At 38.5% G+C, this 20300-nt stretch overlaps 1 protein-coding gene across 49 annotated transcripts in view; it reads right to left on the bottom strand.

Annotated features, from left to right (window-relative positions):
* Positions 1–20300, bottom strand: part of PTPRD (protein tyrosine phosphatase receptor type D) — a 1118901-nt gene that overhangs the window by 877277 nt on the left and 221324 nt on the right. The window contains exon 1 of one of the 49 annotated variants that reach the window (XM_042455422.1): positions 19369–19411. The exons of the other annotated variants lie outside the window; for them this stretch is intronic. The gene's annotated coding sequence lies outside the window, so the exon portion shown is untranslated. Of the gene's footprint in view, positions 1–19368; positions 19412–20300 lie in introns of those variants that run through there. 49 annotated transcript variants of the gene reach the window in all.

Here is a 20300-nt window from a genome sequence, read left to right as displayed (position 1 = left end):
TTCTTTTTTCATGGAAGGGATTATGCCCATTTGAGTTTTTCCTATGGCTTCAGAATACCACCTGATGTTTTGGACTTTCTCAAAGCCTCAGCCAGCATGATATCATAGCAAATTGCAGGAGTTTTACCCCAGATCATTTTAATGGTAAACCATGGGACAAGAATTTAAAGGAGATGTACATTTTCAAATGCTGTTTTAACTGTTGTCAGGAAAGCACAGTAAGAGAAAAAAAATTATGGGAGCAAGGTAAGGAAACAGGAGTTTTAGACCAAATGTTAGCTTTAAAAAGACTATTTGATGAAATGACAAAGTACATGTTGAAGACAAGAAAACCAAACAGTAATTTATAATAAAACACCAAACACTAATTTGTCAATGGATCCAATAATAAAGTGAAAGCCAATGAAGTGAATTTTTAATGTATTTTTTTTAATTTTTTAAAAAAATGAGTAGCTGAGTTAGGAAAAAAAAGAAATGGAACTGAGAGAGTGGCTGAAAACATTCAGGTATCAGACTGGAAAGGAATAAAGAATTAAATCAGCATTTTCAAAAAAGAAAAGGAAAGACAGTAGTGTTCACAGATCCTCCAGCCCAGGGGTTCCCAGTCTATGCTCCAAGGAGCCCTTAGGGCTCCATGTGCACTTCCCAGGTTTTCCACAGCTGCTCCAGGAAAATGAAAGAAATAAAAACGGAATGAAATTAAAAATCTCTCTCTCTCTCTCTCTCTCTATATATATATATATATATATATATATACACACACACACACACACACACACACACACACACTCTCCTAAACACCATTAACTTGTAAGACATAGGGTAAGCCACTTAGAGGCTCCACCATAGAAATAAGAGCTCGGTGAGTCACAAAGGTTGGGAACCCTTGCTCCAGCCTACACTTGGGCAGGAATATTCTAGGAGGGAAAACTGGGCAAGGGCCATCTCTACATATTTTCTTTTTTTTAAATAATATGCTGGTTGAAGTTTCTCCAGTCAGCTTTGAAGCCTTTTAAGCCACAAGTGCCATGAGTCAGTGGGAGGAGGTGCAGGGGAAAATGGGAGCATGAGGGGGGAGTGGAGTTGTATGTGCCAGGTCTGTAGTAGAGGCAGCTGAGAGCATGTGTTCAACAGCAAAGGTACCACCAATGCTTCTTGAAGCAATAGTGGCTTCCTTTGTCCCTTGGAGAAGGAAAGGGTGGAATGCTGTTTTGGTTGGGGTTTCATTTTTTTCCCAGTTGGAGTTTGGTGACTTGCAGTCTAGTATAAAATTTCCTTTTCTGGTGGTGTTTCTTGTGTTTGTTTCATGTCATATAAATACAAAATATATATTTGATTACAAAACCTCAAACATATTGTCAAGGACCATACTGAATACATCTAAGCTCCTTTACTGAAAGGAAGAATTCCCATTCAACAAGAACTTAGAATTCCATGGCTGTATATAAGACTACTGGATGAGGCATTGCATAATCTCTTGATTGGCTACTAATACAGAGAATAGGGTACAGCCATATCCACAGATTCTACATTCTGTATGCAATCATCTATGGTTTGAAAATGTTTTTAAAATATATTCATTCTAAAAAGCAAACTTTGATTTGACCATTTTATATAAAGAACACTGTTTTACTATGCCATTGCATTTAATGGGACTTGAGCAGCCATGAATTTTGGTATAGATCGGAGGACCTGGAACCAAACCTCAGCAGATAGATACTAAGGACACATTGTGTATGTTGACCAACCATGAAAATAATGAGACCACATAACAGAGACTGGGTTGAAATGGTCCAGTTTATTTTATCTATTAACATATTTAACCTTTAACGCCTGAGAGATGTCAAGAAGGGAGAATGACCTAGAGTGAGAGCAGCAGCAGATCCTTTTAAATGATACCATGATGTGGTGTTTTGATGAACTCACAGGAAGAAATTCAAGGAGAAGAAGGGATAGAAAGAAGCCAAGTGAGGAAGGACAAATTAAATAATGACTAAAGCATGATGCAGTCAAATCATTTTATTAAATTAAGCAGATCCAAGAAAATGTCAGATTTAAGAGGTGTATAAGATATCCCCCACACTTACCTATGTGAAGATGTTTTTCTCCTTCTAAAATTAGAAGGACAGAAAGCTTTGGTCCTTTTTCCAGCCCATAATGTCACTTTAGCCAATATGCTACTGTGTTTTAAAATCAAGTTTGACATAATACAGTATTTGTGAAGAGATGATCCCCCGAGTGGTGAAAGATATATGTTGGTCGTAGCACAAGATTGCACTCACCTATGCATTTTGCATTTAACATTCTTTGTTTGTGGTTGGCCACAGGAATGTAGTTAAACTAGAATTGGCAAATCAGATTGCTGAAATATGTGTCTCTTAAGACATTCCACACTAGAATTTCCATTTTATTTATTACTATTCATTATTTGGTTTACAAATTATTTAAAGCAGTACAAATTAAAAACCATACAGAAACATCTGTGTATAGGTTTGTGTATTATTATTTTAAAAACAATGAAATAAACTATACAATGATTGTATGGCATATGTGTTCCCCTTATTGTCCAGTTCCTTTATTGTCTAGTTAAGGCCTTTACAGGCTCAACACTTAAATCATATTTGCAAACAAATATGATATTAAATGGAAAATCATGTTTCAAAGGAGGGGAAAAGGAAGGATTCAAGAAATATGATGTGTGAAAACTGCATTATTCATATTGCATGATAAAACCCAAAGGATCAACAATTATAAGGTTGTCGCAATATTTTAATTGTTCTTCCAGTTACACAAGGGTTCTGCCTTTCCCAGAAGGTTGGAATGAGGGCTCTGTGCATTGATATTTGCTCACTAGAGGACAGTGATGATGTAAGCATCCCTGCTGGATGTGAAGTAGAGGAAAGATACCTGTCTGCCATTCATTCTCTATTAAGGGCACTGGACCAGCTGCTAGAATCTCTAAAGAGAGCCAACCTGGACAGGCAGAGACCTGTCAGGAAACTTGAAGGAAGCTCTGATTCAGCACATCTCCAAGGATTCCTCTGTTCACTGTGCTGTGGCTACACTGGTGCCTCTTCTGTTAGTCCCTGGTAGAATTCTTTGGGGGAAATATATATGTGCAAGCACCAGTGCTTTCCCTATGGGAATAAACACTTCTGAGATCTAGAACTCAGTGAGGTGACTCACACTAACTGAATACTTCTGCAACTTCCCTTCAAAAGAAAGGTATATGGGAGGGGATATCTGCGGTATCTTTTCATTTGCTGTTTGCGTGAGACTAAAATTGATGTGGGTTGTCACTGTGAATGATGTGGGAAATAAAAATATGCTCAAGGCACCAATGAAGAAAACAGACTGCACTTACAAGCAGCCTATTGGTATGCCTGCTAACTAGCATTGCCATAGATCTAAAAATTTTAGTAAACAGCATCCAAGTGAAGGAATAAAAGTGTGTGTATGGGGAGGGGGATACAACTTCTCTTTATCCTGTTCCTGTATAAGGTCACTCTTACCTGAACCATGATGATGGCAGAGGTACAAAGTTACAAAGAAACTAAACTTCCAAGTGCTGTGGTCCTCCCATCCTCCTCTTTTTGCTCACATTGCCATCATTCAGCTAACAACACCCAATTGTCTCTCTCCTTTCCAACTAACACCAAGGAATTTGTTCAAATTTTAAATTTTTGTTTGATAGTAATAATGTCCAACTTGAGGGCAAACAAAGTAAGGCTTAATCTAGGCAAGATAACAGGAGATAAATTCAACTTTGTTTTCTTCCGGCATGCGGCTCCCTTCCTTCCAGCGTGTTTTCCAGCGTGTGCTGGAAGCTGCATAAAATGTGCCTGCACATAATGAGGGTGCACTGTATTCCTAGGAGCTTGTCACTTGGACAAGTCAGCCAGCTTACCTCTTCCAGCTTCAGTTCTGGATTCAGGAAGCCCCTGGATGTTATCATAGCTAAATCACCACCAATCTAGGTGGTATGCCATTACTGGATGCATCCTGGGGCAAAGCATCTCTCAGCCAGCACTTTTTCAAAATTGGGGAGCTTCCGACTTTAAAAAATTGGCCAGCTGAGCGAGGCTTTGACCCGAGATGCATCTGGGCAGTGGCATCCCACCTAGATCAGGGGAGATTTAGCTATGATAACATCTAGGGGCATACCGGGTCCAGAATTGAAGCCAGAAGAGGTCAGCTGGCTTGTTTGCCCAAGCGATAAGCTCCTTAGATTCAGCACTTAACCTGAATATACAGGTATCTGTGGTGGATGGATGTCTTGCACATTCCTGGACATCACACCGATCTACAATGCTGTGTGACACAGTAATATTCATTTTGTACTATAGTGGACCCTTGTTATACGCTGGGGTTTGGTTTCAAGATCCCCTGTGTAAAACATAATTTGTGTATGCTCAAGTCCCATTATATATTATGGCATAGCAAAATGGTGTCCCTGATAAAAAATGGAAAAACAAGGTTTGATATTTGAAATTTATCCTTTTTCAAATCATGTATTTTCAAACCGTGTATGCTTGAATCCGTGTATAAAAAAATCAGTGTATAAGAAGGGCCGACTGTAGTTATGCCTGGAGTTGTCTTTGAAAACTGTTAAAGAACAGGAGGTATTTCAGAATGCTTCACCCATACTTTAAACCAGGTCCAGTTACACAATTTACCTGTGATAACAGCTTCTAAGAACAATTCAATGGGCTGATAATGAACTATAAAACAGTAGACTGCTGGAAGTTCAGCTACTTGACAAAAGAACTGTATTCTCCCTTTAAAGCCTGATTGGGTTTTAAAATTATTGGAATGCCATTACAATCACATATCACAAGAACAGAAAAGAGTTCTGCATCCATGCTCTGGAACTCATTGTCAAGGAAGCTCTGTCACTGATGTCCTTCGGTTGACAGGCAGGGATGGTTGCATTTGGGCAGTCATTGGGATTTAAGCTTATTTGTTTGCCCAAAGTAGGTTTTACGTGCGTTTTATTATAATTGGCTGCCTTTCATTCACAGAGGCCTCTTTTTGAAGACTCCTATGGATAAACTTCTATTTATAGGGGAAAGTGAATATGTTAAGAAAACTGGGGGGCTGTGCTGATAGCTCCAAAGGGGTGAGCTTTTTACAGCTGTATCGGGGCAGCGGCAACCGCACGCCATGCCCCCAATCTGGCCTTTGCAGGGCACAAAAAGAAACCGCCCCCTGCAAAGGGCACGATAGCTGCAGCACCATGGCTTTACTGCGCTCCTCTTCCGCACAGCACCTTATTGAAGAACAATAATAATAAGATCAAATCTAGACACAGCAGAAATAGATAAAGCACAATAAAACTGTTCAGAGTGCCAATGACCTATCATCTGCTCCAGTAAAATGTCACTGAGGAAGGACATGTGATCAGTGTTTTAGGATCATGCAATGTACAGATCATGAGAAATGGCAAAGGAAAGCAGATAAGTGCATTGGCACCTACGCACAAGTAATTATTGTTTTTACTCTCTTATATATTTCAGGGATGTGGATCTCTTCCAGCAGGCCTTTCCAGACTAGGCCCACCTCTATTTTCCTGTCTCCTCCACCCACCCCCCCCACTTCTCTCCTCTTTTCTCCACCCCACTTTCCATCTTATCTGGATCCTGCTATACATTTCTTTTTTTCTTTTTCTTTTTACAAATCCTCAACTGATTTTAACTGTGATTTTATACTATTGTTTTAATCTCTTTCTGGTTTAATCTCTTTTTAGTATAACTATGTTTTTATACTGGGGGGAGGGATAGGGTTTTTTAGAATTTTAACTGTATCTTGTTTTATTGATGTAATCCACTTGGATCCCAAGTGATTAAGCGGAATATAAATTATTATTATTATTGTTGTTGTTGTTGTTGTTATTAGAAGGTGGATGTATTTACCTCACTTGAATTAGAGAGAGTTGGATGCTCATTCAGTTTGCACAGCATATATTTCACACTGCAGCACTTGGATATGAAATGGATGGAAAGAACATTTGGAAATATTTAGAAAAATACTCAAAAATGTGTTTCTTGAGTGTCAGGAAAATATGATGAGGAAAATCCTGGACTGATGAAAGTCCAGTAGTATTTCTGTGCAGATAATGTTGTTTGCTGCACAGAAAATACAATTTTCTATATTAAAGTACCATGTGTGAATTTTGCACATAATGTCCCCAACTGTAACCACATTTTACTTATGTTGTGTATACATGAGCATATTTTCCTTGAATTTCACGAATACCTTTTACTGCTTTGTGCTGGCTGTGTGCCGTAATAAATGTTGTTATTGTTGTTGTTGTTGTTGTTATAATGCCCCCAACAGCAGCATTTTCTGTACAGAAAAAAAAAATCTACACAAAAAATAGTGTGCTGCTTCCTATGTACAAAAAGCTGATTTCTGTGCAAAAAAGTTCAGTTTTCTACAGAATATGTCTCACACTATGAATAGTAGAAAGAATGCTAACATTAACCACCATTTCTTTCAATAAAATAAAGAATGGCATCCCTAATTACATCCTTAATTTGAAAGCACCCACACTTTCACTTCAGAGCCAGCTCCTTCTTCAGACAGACTGAGATGGTTGTCTCAGGCTGCATGTGTGGGTGCCATGAAAAGATAGAAAAGATTTGGTTATTCAATGAGTTCATACTGTATTTTTATTTCCAGAGATGGGGAGAATTGCTTATGTTTTTTTTTACAGTTCTCCCTCAGTATCCATGGGGATCCGTTTCAGAGCTCTCTGCGGATGCTCAAGTCCCATTTTCCACAATGGTGATGCAGCTGCTGGAAACCCACTGTGCTGCTCTCACTATGGTGGGTAGCAGGGGACCTCCTCCTCTTCCTCCTTGCTCCTCTTCCTCCTCCTCTGTCTCTTCCCAGTGCTGTTGCCTCTTCCTCTTCCTCCTCCTCTTTACCCCACTGTCACCGCCTCTGCCTCTTCCTCCTCCCTCTTTCTTTTCCTGCTGCCACTACTGCCTCTTCTTCTTCCTCCTCCCTCTTTCTTTTCCCACCGCCACCACTGCCTCTTCCTCCTCTTCCTCTGTCTCCTCCTCCTGTTGCTCCCACTACTGCTCCCACTACCGCTACCTGCTTCTCCTCCTCCTCCTTCTGTGCCACCCTCTCCCTTATGAGTCTCCTTTTCTCAGATGGCAAGTCTGCTGATACAGAGGGCCCACTGCATTTTATTTTTGCTTACTGGGCAAAATAACCTGCCTAGCTTTTGCTTGTGTTGTTGTTGTGGTCTTCAAGTCATCCTAAAGTGAATGTATCATGGGGTTTTCTTGGCACGATTTGCCATTGCCTTCCTCTAAGGGTGAAATAGTATGATTTGCCCAAGATCATTCAATGAGTTTCTGTGGCTGAACCTAGTCTTATCCTAGTCTGCTGGAATCCTAATCCAACATGAAACCACTGTGCAACATTGCTTCCCTTAGCTTTAAGTATTATGTACCTGAACTGGGCAGTGATGGTGACATTTGCTTCTCTGTTTCAGGCATCAGCAATTCAGTATGCTAGAACATCGTTTTTAGGATAATGATGCAGATGTGTAAATCTCATTGATTAAAAGTAATTTATGCAAAATGAAGAACATACGGCAGAAGCAAAATCTAGCCTACAGGCCTGGGAAAAAATATGACAGCTAGTCAGAAGACTTTCTTCCAATATAATTCTAATAAGCAAAACAAGGTTGTTGTTTTTAAAACAATGATATGTTTGGATTTACAACCAATACGTGTACCATGGCTCCACTGTTTCACCCTTGATTTCTGATTCTGTTTTAGTTGCTCAGGCTGTGTTTCATATGGGGTGAAAATGTCCACTAGCAATTCTAGGAAATTCAGCATGATTAAATAAAGGATTAGGTAGCTACTGAGCCAGGGGGAATGCGCCTTAAATTAGAAAAGAAATGATCCACTTTCTGCTGTTGCTTACAGAGTATGCCCAAGGGTGTCTGCATTTTCTTGATACTAACTGAAGCAAATACTGAACTCTTCATGTGATGAAAAGATGCAAGTCACACATTCATTCAACCATTCCAATTAACAAAAGGATTGACTGGACCCAAACTTCAAAAATGGCCAAGGGCCGATAGATCTCTTATCTCTAAGCTATGTTTTCCTACCTACACTCCTCAAATGGTAGTTGTATACTGGTAAGCATTTTTCTTGTCATGCATTCTAATCCTATAACAGTGATATAGCATAAATAACAATTCTTCTCTTTATCCTGAAGAAGCCCATCACAAAGAACATAATTGATTCTTCTCTCTATAGAGAAATGCTTTCAGAAAATGACAGCAATGCTATAGTTTCACTGGGGTCTTGCTATGTGGTTCACCTCACATAAGAGCTATTCTAGCCACATACTTTTATCTATATAGAAGGAGGATAAAAGTCCCAAATGTGATTTCCAGCTCTTTCCAATGTGCTTGCTCAATCCTTAATGTTCTGCATCACACTTCAGAATGGGACAGTGGACAGCTCAGTTGTTTCCTTCATGAACATACCATGAAATCTAACAATTATAATCCAATTATAGGATAGCAAGGTAGACCATATAACTTCAGTGTGCATGTTGCAAATACAGTATGAATTTCCAACTTGCCCATATACTATATACATAGACAAGCCCTCTATTATTTGGTAGAAAGCAGCATGAACAAAACTAATTTGTATGTTGATTTATGACCTACTGTTGTGCACTAATATATTACTTAACAACCTGAAGGTCATCAATTTTGTGGCAGGACAAATGCATACAGTTGTTCTTTGTGGTGCAGAAAATCATTTATACTGAGAGGAGGAAAGTGATTTAGAAGGCAAGGATACTTAGGGGGAAACAGAGCAGTTTCAAGTTCATGGCTGTCACTGCCGATTGGTATCTACTGATAAAAGTGGCAGTGTATTAATAATCTGTCATGTAATGTTGACATAATAGATACTGTATTCCATTCAGATGCACAATGAAATATAATCCATTATATTACTGCACGAATTACAAACATCCTAGTAACAGTCTTTTGCAACTTTAAATGTGCTTTCAAGTTCATTCGTAAATACAGTTCACTGCAGTATCTTATTATCAGCAAAATCAACAGAACTCTTATCTTGATGATGTACCAGCATACCAACATTTCCCAAATAAGGGGAAAGTTTCAGGCTAGATACAAACGTTGATGCCACCTGATAAAAAAAGTGTCAGAGAAACTGAGTGATTGTACTTTCCAAAATTAATTATTTTTGACACACCAGGCTCTGAGGGGGAAAAGACACTGCCCTAACAATGTGTATATACACACACTTTATTCCCATGTTGCCTCAGAAAAGATTGCTTTCCTTTGGCAATTTACCATAGTGTTCCTGCTAGATATCAATTGTAAAATTATCTCCAGACCAAATGTAGTGTATGGACAAAACATAAACTATTGGTTTAAACAAGGGTCACAACTTTAAACAAGGGCCTGTGCCGGGCATGTTTATGTGAATCTTTTTCATATGGAAAAGATTCTTGACTTTCCAAGGTTCTTGCTCACAAGGAGAGACTCCGTATGAAAAGGAACCTATCCTTTTTAGATGCATCACTTCCCCTGTGACAGAAAGAACAAAGCAGGGGGCCAGAGTCAGGATCTCCCTCTTGAAGAAGATGTGGTAATGCCTGAAGAGGGCTTATGAGATATCAAGATGTGGGCCTTTCCTCAAGCCATCCACCATTCAGATAGTTAACCAGACATGTTTGTTTTTCCCATATAGAATTCTCTGTGCAGTTAGATTAATTCAGAACAAGATGCTTACAACAGTTTGCAGAGCCATGAATGCTGCAGTATTTTCCATTTTAGATCTTATGGCACAGTATCATGGAGTTTTCTCTCTAGAGGCTAGATAACCCAGTTAGAAGTATATGCTTAGTGCTCTGCCTGCCAATATAGATTCAAGTAGATCCCACTGGGAGGGATGGCTTCTGAAATGAAAACTAGGCTAACTTTGGGAGCATACAATACTATTGCTTCTAATTCTCCCTGGATTTGCTGTTATAGCATGAATCCCATTGCTGTATAGAATCTATCGCTGTTGTTTCCTGTTCTTCATATGATGCTAATGCTTCATTTCTGAAAATGAAGATGTCAAGGAACTGGGGGGCTGGTGTGCAAAGTCCTATCTTCTGAATAAGAAATACTGCCCTATTTTAGGATGGTTGCGATCAGTTGGTTAATCTGTGGGTAGTGTTCATTCTGCACCATGTAGACTCTCAAGCATGTTCCCCTCTAGCTAGCCTGCAAATGTGGAAAAGCCAAATCCCAGCAAAAAAAGGATTATGAGAAGAGTAAGCCTGTTGTTACTGAAAATGTGATTCCTAGGCCAGACTAAGGAGATTATCACACTACACTCTTAAAACCTTGCTATTCAACTTTAACTGCTCTAGCTGCGTCCTGTTTTGTTCTGGGATTTGTAGTTTAGGAAGGAGGCATTTAGAATATTCAATCATAGATCTCTTAGGCCCGATTGAACTACAAATCCCAAAATGCAACAAGAGGCAGTCAGAGCAGTTAAAGTGGAATAGCAACGCTTTAAGAATGGTAGTGTGATAATCGCCTGAGTCTGCTTTTGTCACTGAGACTGACAATGAGGTGAGATCAGACTAAGGAATTTCACACAAGACCCATTCTTACCACATTAGTTAAAGAATATGGAGGCATTTCAGTTTTGGAGCAGCCATTATTGCACATCTCCACAATAGTGCAATTAGAGCTGTTTCTGCTATCAGTGGGCCCTTGCGCTTTCTTTTGCACTCCCCCTGAAACCCGCTTCCCTGCCCTATGTCCTTCCCAATGTGTCTTTTGGATTTTATATTATATTAGTTTATTTTTAATACAATTCTGGAGTTATGCTATTGCAGTTTAAATTTTTTTTAAAAGGGAGAAAAACAAGAAAGCAGAAAAACAAATAAAAGTATGGAAAGAGGGAGGGGGGACAGGTGAAGAGGAGGAGACATTAACATCATATGACTGCTAATATTGGAACTGAAGTAGAATTGACATTTCACACCTGGAGAATAATGGGACTGCAGGGTGATTGGGAGCTTATTAACAGATTTTCTCTGTCAGTGAAAAGGGATGCCCTAACCACCATGCCTGATAGCAAAGCAAGGAAAAGACAAAGACAGTGTTGTGTAATAAGTATTGCCAAAGGTGCTATTCTGTAACTTTTGTCCAAAGCGCACTGCATAAATAATCCAGTTCAAGACCATTTTAACAGCCCTGGCTCAATGCTAGGGAATTCTGGGAACTGTAGTGTTTGCAAGACATTGATCCTACTCTGTCAGAAAGCTCTGGTGCCACAATAAACTACAATTCCTAGGATTCCTTAGCACTGAGCCAGGGCAGTTAAAGCTGTCTCAAATTGGATTATTTATGCAGTGTGTTTTGGACGTTTAATAGCTATTTTAAAGCCTTGTGTGGTAATCTCTCAACTCTGCCAAAGGAAAGGGGTATGTTATTCTGTCCGGTGTCAGAAATCTACTTAGAATAGTGCTAAAAAGGCTTCATTAGGCACAGCAATACTTTGCAACCCTCTAATTGCCACCATTTTGTCCTACTAACAGGAGGCCCAATTTTACCTGGATACTTGTCATGCCAAAAGGTGAATTATTTCACTTTATTAGTGGAGGGGGTTGGGGTATACTAGTGCTGGTTTTCGTGCTGAACTGGCCATACATCATTTGAACAGTCAAAATGACAGGGGGAGGGCATTTTATTTGACCAGTGTCTGACAACCCCATGTGAAGTGAAGATGGAAAGAAAATGCAGGTTGAATTAAGAAAATAAAGGCAAGAAATACAAGACAAAGGCCATGTACAGACCAACCTGAAAGGCCAGCTTGGGGGCAGAGTTGGGGTGTAATGTCTGCACGATGCACGCTCTGGCTCTGCCCTCAGGGCAGTGTAACACCGTGCACCAAACCGAATGGCACGTAGCATCAAGGCACTCCCCGGTGCTGCGTCCACACAATGCACTGCTGAAGGAGCACTATAAAGCTGCAGTACCATGGCTATGGCACCCTTTTCGGGCACAAAAAGAGCTGCTTTTTGTGGCTCCCTTTCACACCTTGGAAAGACCAAATTGGGGCTGTGGCATGTGTTTGCTGTGGCCTTAATCTGGTTGTCAAAGTAGTGGCTGGAGGCCACTGCTTTGGACTGCATGCATAGCCCCTGAGAGATTTTCCACCTCTGTTTAGAAACCACAACTCTAGAGACCAGGGTTCGATTCCCTATTCGACCATGGAACCCACTGTTGACCTTTCAGCAAGTCGTGTGCTCTCAGCTGTAGGGGAAGGCAATGACAAACCTTTGCTTGCCAAGATAACCTCATGATAGGTTCACTTTAGGGTCAACATAATTTAGAAGGCACACAACAACAACCCTGAGCAGACTAGATACTAATGGGGTGACAGAGAATGATGATCCAGCATATACTCCTTTGGTATCTCTTGTTCTCCAGAAACCCCATATCTTTTGCAAAACCATGTCACAGTTTTGAGCAACAATCCCCCTCCACCACTGTCCTGCTGAAGTTAGCAAGCTTCTGAATGAGTAAACAGAAAAGTTTGAGTTCAGCTGGATTTGAAATAATTTACGTTTCAGATATTTAATAAGAACATTGGAATTTGGATGAAAGAAATAATTTTACCTTTAGCTTTTAATTTGCATTTTCTATTCAGCTTCCTTTGTAAATGTGAGTCACTCCAGGCTTATGATAAGCAGATATTGACACGGTCTTTGAATATAAAGTAATTGCATAGTAGAATTTCCTTCATTTTTTTGGAAGGTGACAACAACTAAGAATAATTGTACTGAGAGGGATTGCTATGGCATGTCAGGAAATCAATCTGATAATAATTGATAATAAGCTATTGGCAATAGTTATTATTAGAATGTCCAAGACTAATTATTTCTGTATGTCAGAAAAAGCATGATTGTCTCAGATAATAGTGTAAACGGATCAGCTGAGGGAGGGATTATCACCTAAGTTTTACTAAAAGATCAGCCAGGTTTCATAATTTTACACAGAAAACAGAAAGGCTATGCCATGGGTGATTCCCTTTGATATATAACTATATATCTTTATATTTGAGGATATGATCTAGCCTTTCCAAGTCCTAGTTTTCTCCTAATCCTCATTTTGATTTATGCCTGAGTCAAGGTATAGAACATCTCTTTCAGTGTCTTCAGCCTTTTAAAGTTATGTATCCGAAATTGTTTATGTTCATTAAACTCTTTCAATTTTCACACTTCCTTCCTCTGAGTCTACTCCTGCTTTCCATTACATGTAAATTATATGCATAAAAGTGAAACTGATATAGTGATAAAATGCAGATTTCTCTGAGTCCCTTGTCAACAGGAAATTAATATGTTGCTTCACATTTTGTTCTGAAAGTGGCCTCTTGTCCACAGTACAGGACAATCTGTATTTTGGAATAATCCACATTTTTAATTATCCATTTAATAAAATGCTTTGCTGCAATCTGTAAAGAAAAGGATGATTTTCTTCTGAAATTATTTAGTGCATTCCAATAGTCAGTGTACTTTGCAATATGATCTCTAGTGTTTCTTAATTTCTGAACCCAGCTTGGATATCTGCAATACCTTGCTCCATATACAGTAAAAGCCCTGGTTGTAAAATCTTGAGTATCACTTTGCTTACATAGATTAATGCTATGGTCCTGTGGTTACTGCAATCTATGGTGTCCCCTTTTGGGATACTTGAATGTTTATTGAGCATTTCTAATCTGTGGATCATTTTGTGTTTCTATAAATTAGTCACTGTAGTCCTTGTGCTGGTAACATCTTAGTTAGATACTACAATGCACTTTATGTGGGACTGTTTGCACGTGAGTCCTGCTGTGCCACCCATAGCACAAGTTGCTCCTTCTGAGGCCAGAAGTGCAAATGGTACAGCAGGACACACATGTGAACAGTCACCCAACGTTGCTTCGCAGTGCCCAGGTAATGTAGGGGGATGTCAGACCAGCGACAGGGCTACAATATTCCAGTTTACTCTTGGAATATTCTGGCCCATGTAGACACAACCAATCTAATCCAAGGCTATCAAATGCTCTATTTTTAATTCACTTTTCTAAAAGCTGTTTACCCCATAAAGAAATGTCTTACCTGTAAACAAAACTTTCTTGTCTTGACATAAAGAGCAAAGAGGTAAGAGTGGCTCCACACCACATCAGTCCCTCCACACCACATCAGTAAACATTATTCCTGCAAAACATAGCTAATATTTTGTTTGTTCATTTCATTTCATATGGAAGTAACTAATTGTAAATCTCTCTTTGTTTGGCTCCTAAATTTATGTATTGGATTGGAAACTGGAGCTAACATCCTTAATTGGTAGTTGACTTCAGCTGTGAGCTGGTCACATTAATCTGGTTGATAAGACCTCATTTCAGAGCTTCCTTGGCTGCATCTGCACTGCAGAAATAATCCATCTTGACCCCACTTTAACCACCATGGCTCAATGCTATGGAATTCTGGAACTGTGGTTTATTGGGGGCATTAGAGCATTGAATTTCATTACATAGCATTGAGTCATGACAGTTAAAGTGGTGTCAAACTGGATTATTTTTGCAGTGCAGATGCAGCCAAGGAAGCTCTGAAATGAGGTCTTCCATTTCAATAAATGGATAAGCCTAGATTCTTGTGTTTTCAAGGTGTTTTCAAGAACTTCTTTTTCCAAATAAAATATAACGCTTATGTAACCAAGATATTGGGGATCTGTCAGGCTACATAAGACCCAGCTAAACATTTCCCATCAGATATAGATGAGACATATGGCACTTATTTCACTAACTTCAGTCTCTCCAACCAATTTTGAATAGTTTCAATTCTTTTTTTTCTGCTAGTTTTATGTAGAATATACCTAAGTAATAATGCAATGGTTCCACTTTTACATGAGAGGAAAGAGGTGATGATTCAGAATGGGTTGTCTTGGGGGAAAGGAATATAATCATGTTGACATCATTCAGAAGATGTTCTTGAGGAAGGGCAGCTTTTACAAAGAAGAATGCTGCCCACATCCCAGTTTGATTCAGATACATTTCACTCTAAGAAAGTGACAAGGTGACTCCCCAGCCCTGCTCTTTCAACTTCTTCTGAGTCATTCCTTCTAAGCAGCATCATTACAAGATGGGGCAACCTTTTTACTTACACCCCCTGCTAGGTATGACACCCAAAAAGTGCACGATCTTCTCTCACTACTGCAAACCCTGCTGTTATGAGTGGGAGGAATCTGGAAGCTGTAAGATACAGAAAGAAGGGGAAAGGGTGAATTATGCAGCTTGGAATGGACTGGAAGAACCAAGGAGGTGGCCACCCCATCACTGACAATATGCCTGTCTCGAGGCATTCTCCCACTCAATCCTTCTAAAGAGAATTACATAGAATGGTAACAAATAGCAGACTGAAGTACAGAAGAACTGAACCGAAATACTGTTTTCGCTCTGACATGCCTAATGTCAGAAACTTCCCTGATTAGTTTAAGCACTGATATAATAATTTCACACTGAAGCATAAATCAATGGTTAATAGAAGTAAGAGTAGGTGTACACTATGCAGAGCCATTTAGTCAAAAACTGTTTGGTTTCTGCGCAACTAAATATGATGTGTACAAGATGTTTGGAAATTACTTGTTGTCTAGTTTTCAAATCAGTGAGACAGATATGAGATGCAATGATCTAGATGTTTATTTGGAAAACAAAACCTAATTAAATGGCAAACTTACATTTGCATTGCACGAATTATAGTATAGTATGTTTTACAGCTGCATGTACCAGCCACTGTGGAGCATTTGGGGGATACAAATGGGGGAATAGGTGGGAGGATATTTGTTGATGTTTTCTGCCTTCAAAACAACACTTCCAACTTATGGTGACCCTAAGGGGAACCTATCACAGAGGTTTCTGGGACTGAGAGTGTGTGACTCTTCCAAAGTCACCCAGTGGGTTTCCATGGCCAATGGGGAATATAACCGTGAGAGGATATACAATGTGTTAAAAAGCTAACAAATCAGAATTCCCAACTTCCTCACACATTTATAGATTTTCTAAGCACATGACGTATGATTAAGTTTATGGAACAACATTCAGAGTGTTCATAGTAATTCAGGGGTCCAGTTTTAGGCACATTTATTTCCTCTTATGAAATTTGGTTCTAACTGTATCCAGCAGGAGGCTCCAATAACAAATAACAGGAAGAGGAATGGACACAAGGATATACTGAAAGTGATATACAAAACACAAAAAGTTCTCATTTGAAACCAATTAAAGATCCAGTGTGTTATAGAGGTTGATGTGATAGATTGAGGCCTGGGAGACTCTAATATCTTCTGAGCCATGTTTACCCACCTAGCAGGGGTCTTGTGAGGATAAAGTGGGAAGGGGGAACATCAATGAACTCCAATATGTTCAACGGAAGAAATTCAAACTACTAACTAATTATACATATCCAACTACATATAGTTGATTTATCCCCTATTTTCATCAGTTATTTAAATACAACCATTTTTTAAAATAAATTATAGAAAATATAACACATTTTTCAATTGCTAAGTCTGGAATATTTATCATCAGCTGCCTGCTGGTCTATAATGACCAGCCATACAATGTTTTTATTGAATAGCTGAAAAGTACTTAAACTTGCTGGAGAAATGGTACCTGTAAGACTTTTCTATATTTTTGCCAGGTTATACAAAGAACTTCTTGGTGCTCTTTTGAATTTAAATGTTGGAGCTGTCTTTTGCTTCATAGACTCATCATTTATCCTGTCCTAGAAGAAGCTAATCTTTCTGACATTATCAAGTACTTCCATTTAAAGTTTATATAATTGAATTAGATTTGTTCCATTTAAACATCTTTTTCCCCTTCCTAGACTACATAAAATTAAAGTTTTGAAACCTTTTCATTTCAGCTGTATCCTATAATCTAGGAATTAACCTAATGCAGTCATTCTATGCACCATTTTATTATAAAGAGAGAAATTTGAGTTCTAAAATAGTGAAACAGGAGAATGCCAAGTTCATCTGCCTTTTTAAAAAGCAGAATTTCTTTGTCATCCTGTACTTTTGAAAGCATATAGCACAGTAATAATGACAGAGACAACACAACTGGAGATGCTAAATCATTCCAGAATCATTAGTTCCTTCAGCAAACAATACTATTTTGTATAACCTTCACTGAATTTCCTTGGAGATGAGTGCAACTTTCATCCCCACTCAAAAATTCCCAAAATTGTTTTTTGCTATTAAGCTTTCTTTGCTTCCAATATATAATTCAGATTCATTCTATCCACAAAACTGGCATAACCTGTGACAATTTATCAGCCTGTTTATATTGTTTGTGAAACTGCAATGTCCACGTAATCCATTAAGTCAACCATCTGTGACTATTCTTTTCTCCTCTGATAGGGCAATGTTTCCCAAATCTGGGTCCCCATATGTTACTGGACTTCAGTTTCCAGAAAACCCAGGAAAAAATGGGGAGATTCAGGAAACTGTAATCCAGCAACATCTGGAGACCCCAGTTTGGAACTGCTGACAAAGAAAGTAGGCAATAAAAACCACTCCAAGTCAGGACCACTCCAGACACATATGATCATTGGGCAAATTCTATGATCCATGGGTAGGGTGGCAAACATGAATACAAGACAGCTAGGCAGACATTTTGGAGTAGTCTCTACAGATCTGAACTCTCTTGCACACACACTTCTCATGTAATATCCAACTAACCCTCTTTAAATCCTTCCACAGTATGTCTCCACACAGTGACCTAACAATAAGCTCTCCACCCTAACATTCAGAAAAAATGATATTTCAACAGAAAGCAAGATCTACAAGTTCAACATCACGAGGACAATGTTTTTTAGACATACGTCACATGTTTGTAGAAACCCCTTAGTTTCCCCAGCCGCTTTCATAAATATTTATCTTATGCTACTCAAACGTATAGCACTAAAGAGTTTCTGTTGCTTTTTCCAGGGAATAGGAGTGGTTAGGCACGTCACTTTTTCCTAGAATATATTTGATACTGCAGTTTTCACACAGTCTACAAAACCTCAAAACAGAGCTGACAGGTTGGTTCCTCTGGGCTTGGGTTTCTGCTCTTCAGGGGGGTTGTTGTCTGCCCAAATGTGCTGTGTACGACAGCTAATTTGTGTAATACAAATGATGCTACCTTATAAGCTTTATCTCAGTGGAATGCTAACTAGAGCATCTCTTTGTATAAACAAGCACTTGAGTTTATTACCCGTAATCCTACAGAACAATTTAAAACCCTACAGTACATTTTGAAAACAGCACTAAGGTTGTCAGTCCAGCTTTAACAGTTACTTCATTTACTTTAAAACTTCAGTAGACTGGATCCCTACATACAATTATTGTATGTTCCACTGAATTTAGTATGACGTACTTCTATGCAAACATTTTTTGTATCTTATGGAATAAGTAAGTTGTTAAAAAAAATCCAGCAGTTGTCCCAACAAGATTGACATAATTTTGATTCATTGAAATGGCTGCACAACTTCATTTCCTGGAGGTATGACATTATAATAATAATAATAATAAATAATAAAAACTTTATTTGTATACCGCCCTTCTAAAAACCAGGGCGGTGAACAACAATTCAGAACAATATAACATCAGGTCATACAAAAATTATAGTTTGGTTATTAAAACCATTTTGGAAGCAACAGAGGTGACAACACAAATAATGCTTTCTCCTTCTGGTAGCCTCTAAATATATTTTCATGAAATATATCTTCATAAAATCTCTTTTGATGAGGCTTCCAGTTTCTACAAATTATATTTACTTCAACGATGGCATCTGCTATTTTTATAATGAACTATATCTCAATTGTGTTTTAAAATCCACTCTGAAATGTTATCCGTTCCAAAACAATAGGACAAGAAACTCCGAAAAGAGTATCACTTGGTTTTAAAATGATTACTTCACAATAATGAACAAGATTTGACTTAACACAGTCAAGTTTTTTAAAACAACCATGTAAGTTACCACAAAATACAGGCTATGAAAAACATTTATCAATAAAAGAAGGGTAGCAGGTAGAATTACTAGGGAAACATAACGTTGCAATAATACTATATAGAAATGTGGTTGGTTTTTCTTCTTCTTAGAGTAAACCATCTGCCTTCAAACATGCCACCTCTTCCCCAGTACCCCAAAAATATGTTCAGAAAGCAAAACATGTCTATTCTCAGTCACTGAGCAATGAACCAAATCCACAGGAATATGGTTTCTAAACTTACTAATTGCATCACAGCAAAAATGTAGCACATCTTACCCTGAGTGTGTAGATTTTGATTCGGTCCTGAATTCTCCACCCTGAGACCTGAAATAAATAATAATAATTTTTAAAAAAAACAGAAAATATTTGTCAGTGTGACACAGAAATTTGAAGAAAATGCTGAAGTAGCACAAAACTGAAAAAGTCAACATAAGACAGCAGTTACAGTAACAGGTTTGTGTGTGCTTATTTAAAATATTTTCCTCACATTTTAATCACAGGAATTTTCAAGGAAGCAAATATAAAGTGATAGTAAATGTTTTAAACATCACCAATTAGTATCCAATTCGAAAAATTACAGAAACAGTTGATTTAAGTCTTAAAGAAAAACATGGTTCGTCCAGATTAGTAATTGATAGTGGTTTGTGCCACACCGCTTAATGCTGCATATTGCTTATTGGTTGGTTTTTCTGTTTCCTTGACCAAACAGTGAAACACTTATATGAAATTCATTTGTGAATATGTTTGTCTTGTGGGTTGTCATGGTTTTCAAAGTATAAGTGACTGGTCTACTTGCTTTCTTCTCATTTTGCCCAAATAGATGTCCTGTGTGAAAAACTGTCTTAGCAGTTTTATAATTATTATTTTTTTTAAGAAGGAAAGTGCCAAGGAAATTGAGTGAAAGAAAGTCACCCCCTTGATTTTTTCATCCTTTCTTCACAATACTTCCACTCTCTCAGCTACCTTTCTCCAGGGCCAAAATATTGAAAGGGTATGAACTGCAAAATAATAACTTTTGAAGCCAGCCCTGCCACTAACCACTGCCCTGGGTGGATGAGGCCTTTATCATCCATGCCTTTCACTCATTTCAGTGCTCTTGTTGTGAAAAGAAGGATCAGATATTTAGGAATATACAGAGTTGCAAGCTGAGGGGAAATCAGTAATAACCACCCCTTCCTTTTCCCAATGAAAAGGTGTTTATGATGCCA

The sequence above is a fragment of the Sceloporus undulatus genome, chromosome 2 (assembly GCF_019175285.1).
Source record: "Sceloporus undulatus isolate JIND9_A2432 ecotype Alabama chromosome 2, SceUnd_v1.1, whole genome shotgun sequence".
NCBI lineage: Eukaryota > Metazoa > Chordata > Lepidosauria > Squamata > Phrynosomatidae > Sceloporus > Sceloporus undulatus.
This window is presented reverse-complemented; position numbering and strand designations above follow the sequence as displayed.